The 23,198-nt window shown below is 47.3% G+C and overlaps 1 protein-coding gene and 1 long non-coding RNA gene across 12 annotated transcripts in view; both read left to right on the top strand.

Moving 5' to 3' along the window:
* The window catches only part of LOC149347775 (uncharacterized), a 240,320-nt gene that overhangs the window by 104,241 nt on the left and 112,881 nt on the right, over positions 1-23,198 (top strand). The gene's annotated exons all lie outside the window — the stretch shown is intronic.
* The window catches only part of LOC149347777 (uncharacterized), a 101,151-nt gene that overhangs the window by 8,000 nt on the left and 69,953 nt on the right, over positions 1-23,198 (top strand). For 3 of the 8 annotated variants that reach the window (XR_016292627.1, XR_016292626.1, XR_016292625.1), the window contains exons 3-7: positions 5,511-5,618; positions 7,140-7,232; positions 8,494-8,690; positions 9,996-10,091; positions 11,785-11,911. This is a non-coding gene — a long non-coding RNA (uncharacterized LOC149347777). Of the gene's footprint in view, positions 1-3,857; positions 5,449-5,510; positions 5,619-7,139; positions 7,233-8,493; positions 8,691-9,995; positions 10,092-11,781; positions 11,918-23,198 lie in introns of those variants that run through there. The other 5 variants (XR_016292629.1, XR_016292624.1, XR_016292623.1 and 2 more) reach the window with 5 other exon arrangements.

Genomic DNA, 23,198 nt, shown 5'->3' with positions numbered 1-23,198 from the left:
GAACGCCATCGCCCGTTCAACGCGACACCTTTGAATGCAACGAATTTTAAGGCGGATGCCTTTAATGCCTCATCGTTGTAAGCTCGAGTTGTCGACATAAATGTCACGCTTTTCAATTGGTCGAAACGGTCGTGACATCACAGTGCGCGAATTTCAAACGGGGCCAATTCTACTTTATGTAGTAACCATGCAACCAATTAAAAGGATCGTATAGTGATGCTCCAAGTAAGTGGGACTGAGTTTAGTTAATTGCTTAATTTATCCACAATTAGCCTAATTAATCTATCTAATCAGGCCAGATAAATAAATAAAACCGGTAGGAAATCGGTCGAGTTCGGGAATCGAACCCCGGTCTCTGGAGTACGAGACGAGCATGCTAACAACTCCGCCATGCCAGCCCGGTGGTTTGGAATGAACAAAGGCGCGTCTAGCTAATATCACTTCTTCGTTCGATCCCATCTCCCTTCCTTTCTTTACGGCGAGGTTCAGGTGTCCACTGAGATGATCGAGACAGATACATTTCGTTTCCTCAAAAACCAATTTACCTTCGAGCAAAACGTAGAGCCCAACGGGTGATGGCGTTCTGTGGACTCCCTGGCAGGAGTGCAAGACGCCCACTGTTAAAGTCGAAGCCTAACATTTTAACAACGCTTCAGTGACACGACCAGCAACACCGCGCTTAAGGATTTCGCCTCACCGCACTTTAGGTGAACAAAGAGCCCCCCGAATTTTTTTGAGGAAAGGAATTGTGGCGCAGTAATTGTCTGAGATCTCTATACCTGAACAGCACCTTAAGGGAAGGGAGGAAGGTGGGAGTGAAAGAAGAAAAAGGTGCCGTAATAATGAAAATTGGATTAGAGGAAAGCAAATGATCCAGTAACTGTCTGGCATATCTTGGTCAATCCCCGCAACCCCCATTACAGGTTGCCGGTTCGAATTCCTGCCGCCAGCTACACTCAAACTTAGCTAGTAAATTTATGCTGCACGAAACGCTCAATCGTATGACAACATCCGGAACATTCGGCCGCAAACGGCTGGCATGATAAGATTTTTTTCCTACGCGTGGTGTGCACAACCGCAGCTACTACTACGACACCTACTACTTTTTCACAGAACGAGCTGTAAACGCTATCAGGTAATATGTATTCTAACCGACCACACTTGCGATTGGTGACGAACTACTACGTCTTTTCCCTCCTTTTCTGTCCTGCATGGTTTTTATTTCGACATCAGCATTTTACTGAAATTTCACGACCGGTTCTTCCGACTCTTCTAATCAGTTATGCCAGATTAATCAGTTATGCCAGATTTCGGAGCGTATCGAATTTCTGTTTGCGAAGAAAATTTGAATATTTCTGAGGGAAACCTTGCGTATGTGATGTCGCATGCTACATACCCATCCATACTCGCTCTTTTTCTGCACGCGAAACGCAGCAACTGCGTTGGATAAGGGCGAGGCTCAAGACGCGCGAAGAGCCAGGGGACCCCGAACGGCGTACCCAGTCAACCTCCACTAAATAATGTTGCGGATAGAATGGGTTTATTTACACGTGGATTCTGGGCGGATTGGTGGAAATAGAGCAGGCAGTCCGTTACGCGCAACGTCACGTGGTCTACTTCGCATTTTCTCACTGCGCGGTTCAATTGTCCTCACTTGCAAAGTGAGGCAGGAATGCTCCTTACCTTTCCTCAAAAGCAAGCGATTGTTTAGACCGCTAGAAAGATTCCTAGTCTAGCCTTATTCGCAGTAGGACGCTCCGCTGGATTTTGAGGAAAAGAAAGGAAAATAAGCTCTAGAGTTTTGAGAGAGAGGGCGTGAAAGAAAGGAAAAAATAGGTACCGTAGAGACGGACTCCGGATTAATTTCGACCACCTGGGGACCACCGAGCGCTCTAACCGCTGAGCCACCACTGAACCACCGCGGCAGGTATAGGAGCCTTCAATACCTTGCATGGTTTCAAGCAGATCACACATGTCGCTTTCAAACATATGCAATAGAACCTCGTTGGTTATTTCGCATACCCAATGTCTTTAGCGGGAAATAGATTTCTAACGTATGCACTCTGCCGACCAGCAAACGAAGTAGGTGGGTTTTCATTCTGCCCAGAGTCCTCATTCTAGAATGCTTATCCCCCTTATGCATGTGTGCAGTAACGAAACCGGCGCGGCTACCTACTGCTCCAGCGCTTTGCACTTGCCGTCGCCTTGCTCGAGACCCTCAGGCTCCACGTGGTTCGTGGGGGAAGAAAAGCTTAGGAGAGGCCATCGCCAGGGAGAGGAAAGCGGGGCCACTTCCGTGCCGGCTGATTGAAGACACCTCCTGTGAAGCAGTGACTGGTCCTCCTTCCGCTGTGAACGTAACTGATTGCGGTATTGGAGCTAGCGTCTGTAAAAAAAAAGGAGCGATACCTAACAGCAAGAAAGTTCGGAAAGGAGAAAAGATCTCTTTCTCTCTCAATCCCATTTGAATTTTTGACCACCGCGGCCGTTGTAACCGCCGTCACTCGCTTTCTCTCGGGCGCTGTCGCCTGCTTTACGGCGCCAGTCGCAGAAACTTTTGACGTCGTGTTCCTTAATGCGTTAGTGATGCCCGCGCAGCGACAGCTACGGTGGCCTTTGGTTTTGGGCTCGTGACCTTCGAAATTACGAAGAATGCAGCGAGACTCGCACGCATTTGACGGGAACCTCTATCTGCGCTCGCTTTCTCGGGAGCCACTGCTCATTTCGGCACCGTGGATCATAAACTATGATTTATTCACTGCTGTGATTCAAGTCGGCACATCGTGGCCTGCTTGTGCAACTGAATGCTAACAGAATTCTATTGGCATCGCATATATTAGCATGGACTGTGAAAGATATTGCGTGATATTGGTTTCTTTTCACATTTTTACACTAAAAAATTTTTGGAAATTATCTACGATTGTACGGTACATCGTGCACTCTTTAAATTGCGTGCACTCACTGTGCACAGAATGATCCACATGTATCGCGTGAACACTAGCACGGAAAGATCGCACATGTATTGCGTGAATGAGGCAGGAAATGATGTACTCAAAATTTGGGCAGCGCCTTCTGAAAGAAACTTCACGCCTCCGGTGCGTCCACACATCTGTATTTTACGGAATGCTGTAACATAGAAATATATATTTTCCTTTTAGACTGAAAGTAGTTGGAAGGGTATACGCGTCAATAAAAGAATGGAAGATATGTTCTCTGTTCTTCTTACATTGGTTGCTTTGCTGGTAAACGATGATAGCTGCAGCGCTCCGCGAATGTAAGAAGGCTTGGTTTATTGGGGTTTAACGTCCCAAAGCAGCTCGGGCTATGAAGGACACTGTTGTGAACAGCTTCGGAAATTTCGACCACCTGGCTTTAAAGACCCCAGGTGGTTTCCGGAGGCCTTCACTACGGCGTCCCTACTAGCCTGAGTCGCTTTGGGACGTTAAGCCCCCTTAAGCCAAACTTTCTAACACTGGCTCAGCGCTGCCTCTACCATCGTTGACCAGCAGCGCAACTAGATTTAACATGCCACAAGAGCAATGAAATGGTGTGCGGAAACCACAAACGCCCGGCTCGCGACCCCGCGCAGAGCAGGCGGACAATGATACGTCTGTGGCGTTATCGCTTCTCGTGTGACAGTATCTATCGTAGCAACTGCACGTGTACTCTTGTGATGCTCGGCGCATGCGTTACGTGCCCAGTGTCTGTATATATACTTGTCATGCTGCGATAAAGGGGGCTTTTTCCTTTGGGCGTGGGCCTGGGGGCCACGTACGAGTCTTCATCGATGTGTCATCCTGCAAAACACCACATGGTCTCAGAAGTGGTTGTCCAGGTTACACAGGACACACGGCAGACGTAAGGCTACCGCCTGTGGCCAAAAGACGCAACTTTCAGGGAGACTCAGCGGCAAAATTATGATCGCCGGCATGCTGCCCGACATATGTTCCCGTTGGTGCCAGGTTATTCTGTTTGGGTCAAAGACTAGAGGCGAAAGGGTGTGGTTCTTCAGCGCGCAAAGCGGCCACGCTCATAGATTGTGGTTTTGGAGAGTGGGGGCCAGATTGAACGAAACCGGCGAGCGCTAATCAAGCAGGCGCCAAACAGAAGCTCGGATTTCAAGGACGGGGAGTATGAAACTCTGAACTCTGTTTCTAGTGCACAAACTGTCCCAGACGGTCCCGAGGAGAACGGAACGGAAGTTTTCCGAAGTGCCTCCGAGTCTTCATCGATGTGTCGTCCTGCGAAACACCACAAGATCAGCCCTGCTGCCCTTGCGGGCCCGATTTTGGATCAGCCCATGCGTGAAGCAGATTTCATGCGAACACCCCCCGCCCTGGCATGTTTCGATCATCCGTTGCCATGGGGATAGATACGCCGTTATTCACCCGACAACTGCTGTGAACGTAACTGACGGAAGAACTGGCGCTAGCCTCTGTAATTCGTGGGGGCTGGGAGGTATAGAAAACTTTACTCCCCTGCTCTCGCTGTCCGAGCTGCACGCCACAATTGCGCCGTTAGTCACGTGTTTTCACAAGTACAGACGAGAGGTTTTGGCCGACGGCGCAGCAATAGTCACGTTGGGGCAGCGGCGTAGTCTGTTGCTTTATCTGCTGCGCATGGGCACGGAGACGACGCCAACAAACGAGGGGGAGAACTGACGTCTAACTTCAAACAATGTGACCTAACAGCCTCTCCTGAATTCTTTCCTTCCTCCATGACGTGCTCCGAGCAGTGTCATTTTCTACGCTTTCGCACATGCACTTATGCATTCGGAGAACCCACCCAGCCAGCTGGCTGCCTCTACGCTTCGGCTCTTCGGGTCCCGTATCTCCAGGCCTTCGGGTTACAAGTGCTACGGTTAAAACGTCGCCATATTTTTATGCATCCCTGCGTGCATTGCGGCGAACCCACCCTGGCAGCTGGCTGCCACACCTCTTCTGCTCTTCTCGCCCCCTCTGCCTCTAGGCCCTCAGGCTCCGCGTGCTGCAATAAAAGCAGTGCCATTATTTATGCTTGCCCACTTGCACTTTTGCATTGCGGAGAACACACCCCGGCAGCTGACTTCCGTTGCGCTTGAGCCATGCTGGTCCCGCTTGTACGCTAGCTTGCCTTTTATCAGTGCCTAAACTTACCACACGGTTATAATTTGGCACAGTTACTGATGCATTTTCCTCGAAGCCGTGTTGTCGGATGTATAAAAATGTATCCATATTAATGCAACCTTACGTAGCATAGCGTAGGATTTTGGCGCCTATTATCTGGGTAATGGGGAATCTATTCAAATACAGCTCAGAACGGCACATGTGCATTAAGATGCCAGGTGCCACCAGCCTGGATGGTGTCATTTTTTTCCTGCCGATGTGCTTCATTTTGAACAAACTTTAGACGAGGTATTGCACTTGCGCTCTTTTAGTGCTTCAGAATTCGTGGCCTTTCACTCGTTTGGTAGGTACAGTTGTTAGTTGTGCTGAGCTATCGATGTTATAAGAATTCGTGCTGGATTGCAGCCCCGAAAAAGGAGTCCAGACCTGGTGCCTGAGTGACTGGGGACGGGCACGTTCGGCAATGTCTACCTTGACCAAGAAAAAACGATTCAATATCTCGTTGCTCTGAAGGTGGGTAGACAGTGAGAATTGACGTCATTTAATGTACAGTTGGTGTCACAGGATTGCATTCATTTAGCGAGATTTCTTTTCTTACAGCACGTCATTGCTGCCACTTTGCCTCCATTTCGGTGTGCGAGAGCAGTTGACATGTGTTATCAGCGGGGGATCGACTTCCTCCTTTATATACCGGGCGATGCACCTGAATTGATCTGTATTTTTTAAAAATAGGGTTTCTGACTTATAGGACGTAAGACCATCAGTTAGTAATTAATTAACCGAATATTGCACAAAGGAATGAATATTTGCCACCATGGTACAGCCTGCCTTCAGTATGTGACTTCACAATGACACATTTAGACAAAAAGCAAACGCCAAACGAGTACATATTACCGGAATTATTTGCACTCCAAGAAAACTATGACACCTACATTGAATTTTATACCGATGGCTCAAAAACACAAAGTCCTGTTGGAAGTGCAGACATCCAAGAAAAAAAAGTAAACAGATAATGCGATCACCAGAATGCGAATCGCTTTTTACTGCTGGGTGTTATGCCATCTTTGTAGCTGTATAAAAAATAGTAAGGAAGAACATCAAAAATATCATCATTTACACCGATTCCCTGAGTGTGCTCAAAGCACTACACTCCACAAATGCTGCTGAACCCATAATAGGAAACCTCATACATAACATAGTTAAAATCACAAAACAAATGCATAACATTAAATTCTGCTGCGTTCCTAGCCATGTTGGAATTGTAGGTATTGAGAAAGCAGATGTATGCGCTGAACAAGCCCGGAATGGCCAAATAAAGCAAGTGAACATACCGCAGAGGGATTGTTTAAAGTTTATCTACAGTAAACTCAGAAATAAGTGGCAGGCTGCATGGGAAGAGCACGTAAACAACAAATTACATTCTGTGAAGCCCATTTTAGGGGAATGGCAATCATGTAGGCATCAAGAATGTTTTACCGAAGTTATTTTATGTAGGCTCCGCATTGGACACACCCAATTCACGCACAACTTTCTGCTAAACAAACAAAACAAACCTCTGTGAAATGTGTGGCGCTGAACTCACAGTGAACCACATTTTAATTTGATGTATAAAACTAGAACTAAGAAAGAAATATTTTACAGCATTTTACAGGGAAAGCATCCCGCTACAGCCCATGTTACTTTTAGGTGATCAAGCACTGGTTGACATCTCATGTATTTTTAGGTTCCTAAAGGAAGCCAGCGTTTTAAACCCTAAGTATAAAAAGCTTCACCTTTAACAAAAACTCCAACCTTGTGTTTGGCGCATCATCGCATCAATTGCTTTTGCGCCATTAAAATTATTATAACTAACTGTTTTTTTGTGTGTGTGCATATATGAACGGAATTAGCGCTAGTTGGTTGCTTCCCAGTGTACAGTGTGGAGCGCAGAGACTAAGTTTGCTCAAGGGAAAAGTGGTAAGAGTGATTTTAATTAGGCATGGGCAGTGATCAGTAAGCTTGCGTATGTGCAAAATCGTCTTCCCGTTCTTGCAGAGCACGAGCTCTCCTTATGATGTGGTACTTCTCTGAGGACCCGCAGGCTACCGACGAGTGGTGTCCAGCGGTGCCTCTGGCTGAAATGCAAAGGTGAGCTCGCAGCTATATCTTCAAATAAGTATCCAGGCTACTTCAGTTAAAGTTGCCCCTAATCTGGCATACCAATTTGGGGCAGTGGCACGTTGGTGGCCATATACGTATGATCATTCGTACACTTTCGATCCAGGCCAAGGTAGTGCGATCGATTACCGAACTCGGCGGCTGCATTTCGATGGGACAGAAATGCAAAAGCGCCCATGCGCTCCGCTATAAGTTACTGCATTTTAAAGAAGCCCATGTGGGGTGAAATTAATACGGAGTCTAGAATTGTCGACCTGCGGTCTCATGGCCTTGAATATAGCGCCACACATAACATGCAAATAGAATTTACGGAGTTCCGCATTATTGTTGCTGGCAGGGTTAGACGACGGTGGGCACCTGGTTTTCCCTCCAACGGGATTTCTATAGAATCACATAATAAAAGCATAGAATGTGAGATGCTTAGCACTATGTTTGGAATCGCTGCCTTTTTTCTGTCGAGACAGGAGAGTAAACATGGCAAAACTCGCAATACTTACTAATGCAATGCCATAAACAACAGAACCAAGAAAGAACAGGCTTTTTCACAAGTTTGTAGCTGAGGGGTTTGCCTTCTAAGCTGTCTAGTGGGGCTTCTGTAGCATTCGTGGGATTCGTACCCATCGGAGTGGCGAGAACCAGAAATCTTCTTTCCTTCAGGCGTGTTCAACGCGTGCGATGCAATACGAGCCACACAGTGCAGCTCGGAAGCATACTTTCGACAAACGTTTTATGTATTTTGCCCCAATGACCATGAATACTCCCTTCTCTAGACAACCTTTCACGAAGCAACGGCATAAAATTGTCGAACGTGCACACATGAAGAGTAATTCGGCAGGGTTGTCACAAACTGTATATTGTTCATGTTTTGCAGCTCTTTTTTATTAGTTAAATATTGTATCACTTGCCTTGGCACATGCAATAAACAGCTCGAGTGCAGCCCATCGTTTTGCTATTGCGGTTGGGCTTATTTGGTGAGCATAGCTTTAACCGTCTCTAGGGCATAGCGGTGCGAAAGCTATGCTCGCCTAATAAAGCCCTCCTCCCAAAAATCATGCGCGGCTGCACCTTCTTCCGAGAACTCAATGCTTAATGTATTTTTGCGCGCGAATGTAACAAAACACACCTCACTGGATGGCTCATTGTGCTAGGGTGATAGCAACGTGCCAAAATGCAGGACGTTGACCGTGGCAGGAGAGGGACACTGTCGCACGTGTTCTGTGTCAAACTGCAGGGTTGCGTGCTACTGTCTCCCGTCAGGCTCGCACATTCCTCGCCGCAGAAGCCCGGGGCGACTCATAAAACTGAAGAAACCCCGCTGAGCGCAGGGGATGCATTCGTCGCGTGGGTGTCAGCCACGACGCCGACGAGCCCACCTTTTCCGCCCTGACAGCGTGGGTCGGGCGGGGAAGAGGAAGCCATTCCTTGCAGGTAGGACTGCCACCTTTGTTGCGCACGTGACCTACCCACGCCCTTCGAAGCTTCAGTGGACCCACTTTCTCCCTTCACTGTTGTAGGGCGCAGCTCTTTCGCGCCTATTCCTGCGTTTCGCGGCTTCGCAGTAGCCGTTGTTCCTCGTAACCAGCAGTGGACACCTAAGTCGCGCTTTAAGCTCGAATGTAGACTGAGCTTAGAAAGGAGAGGGAAGGCGCATACCTGCCTTCTTGGTAGAGCGGAGACCTCAATCGTCCTTAAAGCTATGTGGTGGTAGGGACAGATGTGCGCTCGATTACAACGTTGTGCCAGAAACGCGGCGTTGAAACCATAGGCCGTCGGCGTTCATTGTATTCATTGGCGTTGGCGGTGACGTTTTAACTCCGATCATTTTAAAAGGAAGAGAGCATAACTGGCTGCCTGGGTCAGTGGACGCCTGAATCGCGCTTATAGGTACATGGAGTGATGTGAGAGAGATGTGTGCTCCATGTGTAATTAGCACTGATCAGGGTGAGTGAACTCTCGCGATCAACCATTAACTGCTACCTGCCAGGGTGGCAGGGTGGGTGGGGACTTTAATGTCGGTATAAAGACAAACAGGAATTCCTTACCACTTATGCGGGTGAACATCTCGTTCCTCTTGCTCGCAACGCCTCCCACGGCTCTGACAACCTCGCGAAATACTTGCACAGACCTAGTCTTTCAGAACCAGGCATTGGTGCAGCAAGTCGAGCATATATCCATTTCTCCGACCACTTAGTTTCCTCATGACAATCAAGAACTGTTAGTGTCTTGAGGAAGGCATATGTATGAAAAGTAACAAGTTGCCTTTAATTCTACATCCATGTCTTGCTTGAATTCTTTGCCTGAATCCAAAGGCTGAAACAGCTGATGAGCTGGGCTCAAATTTCGCATTCGGAAGTAATTAATCGTCGGCAATTCTTTCTTGTGCTGATCACCTCTGCCCGCTAAAATTCGAAGAATCATGTTTCCTTTTCCGGCGTATCAGCTTGCGAGAGGCAATTGCTGATTGCGCTAAATAATATTTTTGTCCTGACAGAAATTGTGTCAAAAGTCACCACATAAAACTTCTTGTGTTATCCTCGTTGAAGCGAGCGAATACAAGCTGACCAGTCTCTATCTGAATGGAACCCAGCTATCTGCAAAATCGGATCATGAATTTTTTCCTGTCGATAATACTTTGGAAAATAGCATTTGGGCCTTTCCCTTCAGTGAGCATAGTCAGCGTGATGATGTCCCTTGGAAGCACCATGCGGCTTCAGGTAGTCTATTCTTGTGCAGATGATGTGGCGCTGAACCGGCCGTGTACAACCCCTTCGTCGCGTACGCGGGGGCCTTTCTCGCTGTCCCCAAGCACCAGCGACTCCTGCTCTTCAGGTAAGCGACAGTTGGTGTGAGAGAAGTTGTGGGTTGCTGGATTCATTCATGCGTGCCTGAAGGAAGTGGGAAAAGCAATAATCAACGATGAGCGACGAGGCAGCGATCTACAAATTGCAACACAAATAACACATTGGACACCTTTAGCATACCTTACACTGTGCGAGCGGCACCGTTACTGGAGCACCGGGAGCCCGCGGCCAGTCAATGCGCACGCGCAAATCGCCTTGACGGCGCCAGATGTCGCCAGGTACCAGTCAGCTGCGCGTGCGCCTGCAGCATCACGACCAATCCGCGCGTGTTCGCCGCCGGTGGTAGGGCTCCCGGGACTCCGGTAACGGTAACACGGTACACGGTATGCTAAAGGTGTCTATTCTTTTGTCGCAAGACCTCCCTAGTCAGCAACTTTGGTTTAAACGTGTACAGCCAGTAAGTTAGCTGCCAGTCTCATTTACCTTCAAACAAGGTCTGCGAACTCTGGTATACCGGGTGGCCCTGCTAAGTAACCGAGGTTTTAGACTAGGGGGCAAATGTCTTAGATCATGGAAGCCATGCGTGTCGTATTGAGACGCGTGGCCTAGTTTTAAGCAACACTCGTGTCTGCAGGGGGCTTCAGATTCGCTGTTCTCTGGTAGTGAGAGATGGGTGTGGTGGCGGGTACATGAGGATCTCAGCGCGCGAGTCTGCAGTAAGATCAGCAGCTCAGCAGCCTTATAGCCATACTTGGGAACAAAGTTCAATTCGGATGATGATGATCATTTTGAAAATCAACTGGGTGAAATGCTTGCACAAAGCTACCAATCACACATCTTTATTCACTGGCCTTGTGAGAGAAACCGCGAAATAAAGTTCCCACGCAATACCTGCTGACGTATACCTCGCGCGCACACGAAAACTCCCGTCGGGAACAGTGCTCGGGAAAACAGCCGGCTTAGTTTTGTGTTTAAACGTCTTGGGACGGTGAAACAGCATTTTGTCTCTACTCGAACAGTCTAGGCTTCCAAGACTGTGTACCGCTTCCCAATTTCTAGTTTACTCGTGACATCAATATTTAAAAAATTCGCTACGACTAATTAATTTTCCAGAACGAAAAATACTACTGCCTGGTCAATATAACTCAAAACCAGCTCTCATTTGGTTATGCTCGCCTAGGACGCTTTTTTTAAAGCTAGGTTTCTTTCAGCTGCGACAGCCATACATATATTCTCTGTTTTAGCTTCAAAACGCTGCTGTGAAAAAGAAGTCCTTCAATCGTGAAAGTGAAAAAACACGCTTGCATTGGCCGTTACTGTCGTCACTTAGGGATCATCAGTTATCCCTCGCCAAAGAAGGTGTGGGGATACATCCTCATCCAAGCTGGTGTCTTGACTAATGATCCTGTGAATCTTTTTTCTAGAGTCACATCCAACTTACGTTATGACTGCTACACACTGCTACTCCGCGACAAAGAAACAGTGCGCTGCTAAGCCCTTTGTACTTGTTTGTTTTCATGTAGCCTGTTCTAGCTAGATAGAAACATTGAAACCTTAACTTCGTTTTCTGCTACGATTGCTATGCGGTGCGATGCACCACCCTTATGGCCATAGTGTTCTGTTGCCAACTGCTGTTTCTTTCAAGTTCCATCCTACTTTGTAATTGCATTTGCTAGCAGGATGTTAAGAACTCTGTTCGCGTTCTTTTTCTCTTGAAGCAGCAAGACAGCAAGAACAGGCAGCGAGGAAGGCCCCGGAGCTAGGACGGCACAGCACACAGAGAGGGCAGACACTATGAAATGTGTTCGTCGCGTGGGTGTGAACCGCGACGCAAGCGCCCTCACCCGCCTCGTCTTATTCCCATAGTGGGGATGGGGGCAAGGGCAGGATGCTGATCTCGGTGAGAAGAACCTTTAGGGCACACTTAAGTTCCGCCTGAAGGGTATGATTAGGACATATCACTTAGGAGACACGGACGCTGTTCTTTCTTTTAGCCGTCACACAACAGTTAACTTACTTATTAAGTATAATGCCACGCCATTTTAGATACGTCCATCGCTACAACCTGGAACGCTGTACGACGAACAGATGCTCATAATTTTGGTGCAAATGTTGACGGGATTACTGCCGCCGCATTGAGGTCAGCTAGTTTCTGTTTATGAACGTCCCAAAGCTACTAGGGCTATGAGGGAGGCCGTACCGATGTCCACTACGGTGTCCCTCATAGCCTGAGTCGCTTTGGGACGTTATACCACATAAATTATAAACTAGCTGACCTCAATGTGGCGGCAGTAATCCCTTCAACATTTGCACCAAAATTATGAGCAACTGTTCATCGTACAGCGGTCCAGATGGTGTCATACAATTTTCTGTGCACATAGCCCACTTGTTTTAAGTTGGAGGCTAGCTTGCGGCAGTGCTTCAAACAGATGATTAAGCCTTCCTAGACTACCTCTTCCCTTAAGGCGTGGTTCAGGTATTCACCTAGGTGTCGAGATGTGTGACAATTACGCCAATTCCATTCCTCAAAAAGCAATTTTCGTATTGAAATAGTGACGCAACCATCAAACGCACACCATTGTGAGTGGTGTCATAGGGTTTCCCTTTCCATAAAGCATCCATTTTTTAGTCAGGTTGGAGGCCAGCTCGCGACAAGTATACGAACAGTGTGTCAACAGTAAGTCGGAGTGTTTCACTTGGACCTTTGGGGATTCAGCGTATGTGGAATCGGCATTCTGAAGCTTGTGTTCGTTTCATTTTTCGGTGCATAACCTGCGTCGAGGTCGAATCATCAGATAACACATTGCTTTCGCCTTCTCAGAGCGACACACTTATGTTCCCTCTGAATTTTTTTTTGCAAGTTTTTGTAGTCGCGAATGTCGTTTGCAGGATATTGAGCATTCAGACCTCAAGTTTTTTTTTATGAATTATGTGTATCACATCACAAAGACGCATTGAGGCGCACAATGCGAGTGCACGATCACACGAGGTTAGAGGAAAATGGTGCCTGTGACCATGCAACAGCTCCCCTGGTCGAGAAAGCTTTCTAGCCCTTCCAGTAGCAGTAATCTGCATATGGCTCTCTGAGTGCACATAGTAAGCCACAGCACGAACGATCTAGGTTTGTAGCTGTGGCACATTGAGTGCACACGGCCACGATTTGCCAGCAAATTAATGAATGCGTTTGTTCGCGAATCTACATGCTTAAATAACAGAGGGCTGGGCCGGCTGAAAGTATTTGCCTCCTCTGTTATGTTGCGCAAGCACTTGTCGATATGTTGACATCCCGCCGTCTATGCGCTATCAGAGAGCTAGCAAATGCACTAAATCGGCTCCTAATTTTGATCAGACAGACTTTCATCTAAAGCTTCGTGAAAAATTAGCGCAGAAAGCGCAAGCTGTGCAGTGGTCCATGCCATGACACATAGCCCGGGTGGCATTTATTATTAAAGCGCGACTAAGGTGTCCACTCTCTCAGGGGGCCAGTTACGCGCCATTCCTTGCTTTTGAAGCTCAAGGTCATTTGAACGTGAAAATTCGGCACACGGTGATCGAAGCACGAGGTCCCGTAGAAAAGGGTGCCTGTCTTTCCTGCGGAAGGTGGTTTGTTCGAACCCCACTGCCAGACAAAGATGGGTAGAAGCGTCCCCTGGCCCGGCCCCCAGCTTCTGTATTTAACCATTATGTGTGGTACCTATAAGCGCGATTCCGGCGTCCACTGACACAGTGAGCCCGTTATGCGCACTTCCTTTCCTTAAAATCATCGGAGTGTAAAAACGTGTCAATGCCAACGCTAATGAACACAATGAACGCCGATGGTATATGGCTTCAGGGCCGCATTTCTGGCACAAAGTCGTCAATGCCAACACATGCAGCGCAGATCTGTCATTACCGCCACATAGCTTAAAGCATGACTGAGGCGTCCATTGTTCCGAGAGGACACTTATGTGCCTTTCATCTGTTTTCCAGATCCCGTTCCATTGGGTTTCCAATGGGTTTCGTAGCTTAAAGCGCGACTAAGTTTGCCCACTTTCTCAGAAGGCCAGTTATGCGCCTTTCCTTGCTTTTGAAGCTCAAGGTCATTTGCAGGTGAAAATTAGGCACACGGTTATCGAAGCACGCGGTCCCGTAAAAAAGGGTGTCTGCCTTGGCGGCGGAAGGTGGATTGTTCGAACCCAACTGCCGGACAAGGATTGGTAGAAGCGTCCCCCGGCCCGGCGCCCAGCTTTTGTTTTTAAGCATTATGTGTGGTGTGGCAGCAAACATTCAGGCACATGTAACCGCCTTGTTGTTATTTTGTTTCCTAGAGTGATACGCCACTACTCGAGGTGCAGAGTTTCGCCTGTCTTTGCACATTTGACCTTGAAGCCCAAACAAGGTCAAACCAAGCGCACACCCCAAAGACTAGGAATATATGACGGTATCTTCCTGCACATAGCCATGCTATGCCTGTATGTTATGGTTACTGCTAATAGCCAACAGCCATGTGACCGACGACCATCAGTCACTTGACCCTTGACCTCATTAGACCTTTGGCCTTAACTTTTATAGCTGAGATTTGTATTGCCTGATGCGATGTCATGCGAGTACTTAGCAATTACGTCGCACCATTCTTCGCTATAAATACTGCCGGCTTTGCTTTCGCTTATTTACTAGGCTCAGCCGGGTTGAAGGAACCTCAGCCATTTTTTTGTAATTGAGTGTCCCGCTAGCATTGCACACGACTGATTTTTAAGGTCTTCTGTTTAAACTACACTTGGACACCTTTATGCTTTGTTTTTGAATTTTGTAGTTTTATTTTCAGTAAATCTAACTTTCTATTCTAGGTGGCAAGGCTTCATGAGCGGACAACTCCACTGGGCATCACGAAGAATTGGCTTGCCTTCCGAGATGCAGAGCTGGGCCTTGCTCAGGGTAAGTTCCCGTCACCACCTTACAAACTCTTAACAGTAGCATTGATTAAAAAAACGAGGTGCTGAAACATACGTGGTTCCCGCACGCATCGTAGCGTCCTCGCCGAGCTTAGAGCTTAGCGCAACTGTGCAATGGCATTTCACATTTTGAACGAAGCGCAGCCGTCTTAACCCAACGCTGGGCGGCGGTTTTGTTTTCTCTACCGACCCTACATGGCAGGCCTAGTTCTTTGAGTGCCGAGTGATGGCGCTGCGCATAGACACCACATGGTCATGTAAATAAATCTGCAGTGGAAGTCAGCAAAAAGCGATTGGAGGAATGGTGGCTGAAAAGCAGAGATGTGGCATAAGGTTAGAATTGTAGGAAACCGTAGGTAAAGATGGTGGCGATTCTTAATTAGAATTGCCAACACAGTAAACAAAAAAAAATAAAGAAGAAAAGCTGAGCATGGTGGCATTTGCCACCACCCCGTTTCAAAGGGGGCGCTCCTACCCATCCATCCATCCATCCATCCATCCATCCGTCCGTCCGTCCGTCCGTCCGTCCGTCCGTCCGTCCGTCCGTCCGTCCGTCCGTCCGTCCGTCCATCCGTCCATCCGTCCATCCGTCCATCCGTCCATCCGTCCATCCGTCCGTCCGTCCGTACATCCTTCCATCCATCCGTCCATCCATCCATCCATCCATCCATCCATCCATCCATCCATCCGTCCATCCGTCCATCCATCCGTCCATCCGTCCATCCGTCCATCCATCCATCCATCCATCCATCCATCCATCCATCCATCCCATCCATCCATCCATGCATCTATCCATCCATCCATCCCATCCATCCATCCATCCATCCATCCATCCATCCATCCATCCATCCATCCATCCATCCATCCATCCATTCCATCCATTCCATCCATTCCATCCATTCCATCCATCCATCCCATCCATCCCATCCATCCCATCCATCCCATCCCATCCATCCATCCATCCATCCATCCATCCATCCATCCATCCATCCATCCATCCATCCATCCATCCATCCATCCATCCATCCATCCATCCATCCATCCATCCATCCATCCATCCATCCATCCATACATACATACATACATACATACATACATACATACTCAGCTTCACTACGCTAGTAAAGAACGCGCTTCGCGTGAGCCGGCGTATGTTGGAGCATGAGTGACGTCACGCACGGCTCAGGCTACTGCGCATGTGCGCCGCCGCCTCGCCTCCTCGCCATCGTTTCACTTTTCGCAGCAGCCGTGCACAGTGCGCATTGGAAAGGAGGGGTATATAAGGCGCGCTTGCCCATAGAACAGGCGCACGCTGCCGCGCGCTATGCGTCATCGTTTGACGTTCGCCGCAAGCGCGTGTTTAACGCGGATCACCGCAGCCTTTCGCTTCGAGATATTCAGACTTAACCTTTAGCTAAGCCCCAGCCAATTTTTGCTTGCGTGTTTTCTTCTTTCAAACAATGCTTTAGAGATTGGCATACATGGAGCACCCCGTGGTGTTCGCCTACGATCGCGCGCTATTGTATTTATAAGTGAATTTGTTGTTGACTCTGTTCCGGTTTCCGCCACGGAACTATTACTGAGGTGTGTATAAGGTCACTTGAGGCACGAAAAAAAGTGAAGTATAACAGTATGTCATTTGTTGTTTTTTTAGCTCTTGAAGCAGGTTGGTTAAATACTGTAGAGAGTTGAAGCGTTTATATTGCAGCTTATCCGTCCTTCACTTAGTCTAAAGGTCAGCTACACGTCACAGTCATTCTTAGCTTGATGGGACCCAAACAGCATGAGAGAGAACAAATTCAATTTTAAATTATTTAGTGGTGCAGGCAAAAACCACGTTAGTATTCATGTACTTTAAGCCCTAACACATCATTTGAAAGAAGGCAACACGCAATAAAATTAGGTGTTCAACCGGAGTACAAAAAACCTCAGGTGCTCGAAATTTCCGAATCTTTTCAGTACGGCGTTTCTCATAGCCTGAGTCACGTTGGGAAGTCAAACCACCATAAACGATAATCATAAACCAGCTTCAATCGCCGCCGCGGCCGTGCTTCGATGGAAGCGAAACGCAAAAAGCGTCCTTGTCTTGTGCTATGTGAGCGCAGGCTAGTCCATGCCCTGGGTGGTCTAAATCCTGAAGCCTCCGGCATGGCGTCCGTCAGGGAAGCCCATGCGTCCCTTTCCAGCATTAAACATCACAGTTTACAGTGTAACTTGATCAACATGTTCGAGGCTGCTTCCACCTATTGCGTCTTGGTATATTTTTCGTGTTCGGCGAAAGTTACTTTGGACATCAGTTTTATTGGCATGAGCCGTGCTCCGTGCGCTGAAGAGCAACCAAAATTTTGCGAACCCTTTCTCCATGGTAACATTGATAACTGCGTGTATAGAGCACATCTACTGCCTCTTCAAAGGCTAGGTTCACGAAAATGTCATTGTGAAGGCTCATATTTATGTTTTCGTTGCCAAGGTCAACCTGTCGTCTGCAGTACCTGCGTCGCATGTCCCAGCAGCCTTCGTTCTAGATGGAAAAAGCAACTGCTGCGACATCCAGACGCCAAGCAGATGATGTGCGACAGTTTTCACCGCTGAGTGTTGTGCCATTTGTGTTTCGGTACAGAAAATAACAAATGAAAACATCAAAAACAGCATCATTTATACAGATTCACTGAGCGTCCTTACAGCATTAAACTAAAGAAATGCCACGGAGCCACTGATAGGAAGCATCATGCACAATATAGTAAAGGTCACAGCATAAAAACATGTTATAAAATTCTGCTGGGTTCACAGTCACGTTGGCATTAGGGACAATGAGAGAACCGACTTGTGTGCTGCACAGATCAGAACCATGGAAATAAAACATTTAAATTTGCCTCCTAGGGATTACATGAAGTTAGTACATAGCAAACTAAGAGCCAAGTGGCAAGCTCCTTGGGAAAATGAAGCAAACAACAAGGTGCATACCATAAAGCCCTTTTTAAAAGAATGGAAATTATGCCACCATAAAAAGCGTTTCATCGAAGCAGTTTTATGTCGTTTACGCATAGGTCACACACACATCACCCATAACTTCTTATTAACCAAAAAAGACAAACCTGTGTGTGAAATGTGTGGTGAGGAGCTCACAGTAAATCACATTTTAATTTCTTGTTCGCATCTCGAAGAACTTAGAGAAAAACTTTTTACGGTATTTTACAATGAACACATTCCATTTCATCCCGCATTGCTTTTAGGCGAGCAAACACTTATAGAGTTTTCACTTGTTTGTAAATTTCTAAAGAAAGCAAATGTTTTAAATCTATTATAATGTAACCTCTATACACTTAACATAACATCATCTAACCTTATGTTTGGCGCGTGATAGCCATAGTGGCTTATGCGCCATAGAACCCCATATAACTAACTAGCTAAGCAGATGGCTCTGCGTTTTACCCTTGCATAGGCAGCTGGGCTTCGTAGGATGCGATATGCAAAAACGCTCGCGAAGGGGGAGATCTTCGTCGCACTCGAAGACAGGATTCGTCGAAGCCTTTTGGTAACAAGCATAATTAATAGCAGGCAAGTACACGGGCCAGTTAAGTTTCGCCTCCATCGAAATGCTAGAGGTCCGTGTGCTGTGTGATGTCAGTGCACGTTAAAGAACCCCAGGGGTCGAAATTTCCGGAGCCCTTTATTACGGCGTCCCTCGAAGCCTGAATAATCTCTTTCGGAACTCACATAAACCAAACCAATATCAGGCATGCCAGAGAGAATCTCACTTAACTGGCAGCTGTTAAACGACGCGTTAGCTTCGTATGTGCCACAACATTCAACACAGCAGATCGTCCTTTTTTTGAACTTGTATAACTCTAACCACTGCTGCATTGACAGGAAGGATTTCGAATCGTTGATTTTGGCCTTATATACTGTCAGTTCGGTATACTGCTTGGAAGCTCGGTTCGGTACAGTTTAACTGCTGCCTGACTTTTTCCATGTGCCTGTCCTAGGAGGATGAATGCTCTAAACTGTTTCTCAGTATTGCCTAGAGCAAAAGTTGCCACCACCCTCTATGCGAGTTTAGAGCACCATTTTTACACCACACCACTCAGCTACTATGCTTGCTTTGAAAGATTCACAGCTCGAGTGTCTCAGCGCTATAATACGCTATAGGCTATAATATAATATACGCTATAATATCCATCAATGCTACTGTTGAAAATAAATAGATAGCACACCCGGTAAGAGCCAATATTTGCAAAATGCAAGCTCAGTTATGAGGCTTAGTTAACCGTGCAACCTACCTCTCCCTCATACCAGGTATTGCCTACACATGCTGCCGTCAAGTATTCCACATGCACTGAATAAGGTTTAACTTCCATATACAAACTCTAATTTTTATCGAAACATGTCTTTCGGGCATGTTTACTTGATGTATAGATTTTAGTTTGTTTTTTCATCCTGGTCTTTCATTTAGCTTTTTGCTTTGCTACCGAGTTGTTCCTGTTGTTCCGCTTGCCATCTGCAGGGAGAGCGGATGGGAGTGGCAGTCAAGCTGCATCACACACAGCGTTTTTCCCGGTCCTCTCACCACAAGTCATTTGTCAGTCTTCTACACTTGTGTGGCGAAAAAGCGGGAACATATTAATTTTCCTTTACCACGAGAACGGAAGTACTGACTAGCATTGTGTATATATACATAATGTATACTGGCGGCCTACCCCTAACCTTTCTCTTCTTTGACTCCCCCCTTTATTTTCCTTCTCCCTGTCCTTTTATTCTCACTAGCCTCCACTCAAGTGCTTAAGGTTTCGATGGCATATGCCGCTGCTGGCAACACAACCTAGGCATTAATACCAACATTTGTGAGGACCTAATCGCCATCTGGTACGTCTGAATGCAGGCAACAGCCCTGTCTTCTGTCAGGCTCATCAAGCAACCCACGCCCTAATGGAGGTAAGTGAATAAACTCAGCAATCAGAACTCCTCGCCTCCAGTGCAGCATTTTCTCGCATGTCATTCAGGACGAATGTCCAGCACTCTTGGACAAAGATTTTGAATATTGCAAAATTGTAAGGCGCTGTCATAGAAACATTGAAGATATTGGTTAATTGTGTAGCAATTAACCAATATCTTCCCCCTGTGTAGCAAAGTCTCTCTTTTAAATTTTCTTTTCCATCACTCGAACTTAGCATTTCAGACTGCCTAGACAACCAACGGGGAACGCGTTTGACGAAAGCGAAAACGTTAAGAAACGCTTTACCATATAGGGTTACCGTTACCGGAGTACCGGGAGCCCGCGGACCGCTGGTGAGCACGCGCTGATTGGTCCGGATGCTGCAGGTGCGCCCGCAGCTGTCCGGTGCCTGGCGCCATCTGGCACCATCAAGGCTATTTGCGCGTGCGCACTCACTCACGTTAAAGAACCCCAGGTGGTCGAAATTTCCGGAGCCCTTCACTACGGTGTCTCCCATAGCCTGAGTCGTTTTAGGAAGTTAAACCCCATAAACCATCACCCTTGTGATTCGGATCTGTGGTCACTACTTGTTCTCAGTAGACTTATTCCCATGTCAATTGCACTCCTCACTGCCAACTGTGAACTCATTTGTGTTTTGAAAAAGGGGCGGCTCAAAGTTAAGGTGGGCGGATGAGATTAAGTTTGCGGGGACGGCACGGCCCCAGCTAGCACGGGACAGGGTTAATTGGAGTGATATGGGAGAGGCCTTTGTACTGCATTGGGCGTAGTCCGGCTGATGATGATGAGGTGCAGTAGTTTGGAAAAGCACACATTCCGAGCACCAAAGGGGCGAGTAGAGTGATGCCACCCTGCAGCGCCGAAAATTTTTAACTTGAGAATACCTCGAGGGGGTATATGCTTCCGGTGTATTTTCAGCCCACTTAGGCTCAAGGGTGGGCCAAATTTGGAATTCGTTCCGGCTTTCAGAAGGGCCAGCCTTTGTTCGCTCGTACGCTGCAATATGCTTCCTTTTCTTCCAAGAGATTTAGTATGTTGGCGTTCCACTACAGGCTGGAAATTGCAGAGTGCTCTCACGACAACGTTTTCGAATCAGAAGAGGGCAGTAATCATCAGTAAGAGTTTAGATATGCTTCTGTACCACGCACCTTTATTTGGACGCTGTATATCGCTGCATTCTACTCACCTCCCAAATGGACAAGTGGCATCTTTCGCTTCAGTTTCTAATAACTGGCTGTGTTCACAGCTGTTCTTGCGTCTCGCCGTATTCCATTTATCTATCAACTGGACAAGTGGCATCTTTCGCCTCAGTTTCTAATAAGTGGCTGAGTGGCGAAAATTCATCAGCTACTTGTTGATAATAACACACTAATAACACACTTGAGAGACGCAATAATAATACACTTGAGAGACGCAGGTGCGGTCTGGTTCTACAGAGAGCCAGCTGCGCGTGCGAAATGGCAGATGTGTGCGTGCTTGGCAGCTACCGCCCTCTGTCGCATGAGCCTGTCACTAACACGAACTGCACATGCGCAGAAGGAACCGGTGGTTTTGTATTAAGCCAGTGGAGCTGTAGGAGAGGAGGAGCGCATGCGCAAAGTGGTATTGTGGAAAACATGGACTCTGCTCAGCTTTTGTCATGTCTTGAAATGTTGCCAGTGAACCCATATTGCATTCTTGTTAAATACAATGCCTCGGGGGTGATCAGCAGGACAGATATTGTCGTTGTTGTTATTTGAACATGATGACATTGCTTATCACGTTCGCACTGATGCTCCCATTAAGTTTCAATATCCTCGTGCACCTGATATGCGATTTTACCGACGGGTTGGCATTCTCGCTGGCGTACATTTGCTGCTAAAAGTGCAGGGTTTGTAAGCATGATGCTTCACACTCCAACTGTCACTTCGCTTGCACTCCTTGCCCCTCCTGCAACGCCTGCAACCCTGTGGAGCCCCTGGCGCACCTCTGGAAGCGGTACGAGCTCCTTCTGTTGTGCATGAGAAGGTGCAGCTTGCCGAGACCACAGGTGCATTCTTAAGACCGGGTTTACTGTCCGCTTCGCGGCTAAGCAGAGCTAAGCAATAGTTTGTCTGCGCCTCCATAGAGGTGACATTAGTAATTGTTGTTGCTTTTTTTTTGGCAATAGTGGATAAAGTTAGTTAATCCGTTTTTGCTATCAATCCCAGGTGCGAATTAGCTCGATCTGCACTTCGCCTTTTGCAGCGGAGCTATCGGCGCATTGGATGTGGCACCACGTCGGAGGCAGCCAGGAAGTCAATCCAGGACCATCCTGGCCACAGCTCCGTAGCCTCTGAGTGAGTAACCCAGGAGGGTTGGCAAAAATCGACCTCTGTGATGCCTCCTTAAGTATCCTGGAACGACGAAGTAAACAAATAAGAAAATTATGTGTGCCATTCGGAAACTCCACACTGGGGCGCCCAGAAGGACACTGAACGCAGGCCACATAGTTGAGGTGCCTTTGAGCTGCCTGTACTCGTTCAGGCCCGCAGGTACTGGCAACGATTGATGGTGTCAGTGTCCGTTACGAAAAAACTGTACAGTACGAATGATAGAATGATAGGAATGTGGTTAATTTAATCGTCCTAATTGTGCTGAGTGCCGGCACCTGTTATTACCTTATACGGCACAAGTGCTGATTATTTTACATTTTTACAGGAGGGCCTCAGTAACATAGCATCTCAGCGCGTTAAATAGAGTTCGTATTCACTAGATCCCTGGCTGGGGAATAAAGTTTTGTGAACGATGTCCAAACAGTTGTGCAGTTGTGGACTTTTGGGGAACTGCCCCCGGCAGGAGTATCGTGAGGTCTGCAAAACTCTAAATATTGTGCAATTTGAAACTGTCTCTGTCTCTCTCGGCCTTGGGTTCACAAGCCGAAAGCAAGAACCACTGAGCCATAGGGGCGTGCCATCAGTAATCAGTACTAAGCTGTAGCAGTTAGTACAGGAGATCGACTGTTCACTATGAGCTCGCTATTTCCATCGCAGTATTTCATTGAAAGCGGAATTAGAAAACTGCAGAGCAGTGAGATTTCGGAGCACCTTTAGCATCCTTCGGGGAATTTCGTGTTAGCAGCCGCACTTGAGATATTGTGTATCTGGACATCAGCAGGAACATTAGAAATACAGAAATGTGATTAATTTATTTGTCCTAATTGTGCTGAGTAGCAGCACCTGTTATTGCTTTATACGGCACAAGTGCCGATTACTCGTGCTGCGTTGGTATCCTA

This window comes from Amblyomma mixtum, chromosome 4 (genome assembly GCF_055824585.1).
Source record: "Amblyomma mixtum isolate Tamu chromosome 4, ASM5582458v1, whole genome shotgun sequence".
Lineage (NCBI taxonomy): Eukaryota > Metazoa > Arthropoda > Arachnida > Ixodida > Ixodidae > Amblyomma > Amblyomma mixtum.
The sequence above is the reverse complement of the archived record's forward strand: the minus strand, read 5'-3'. Positions and strand labels throughout refer to the sequence as shown.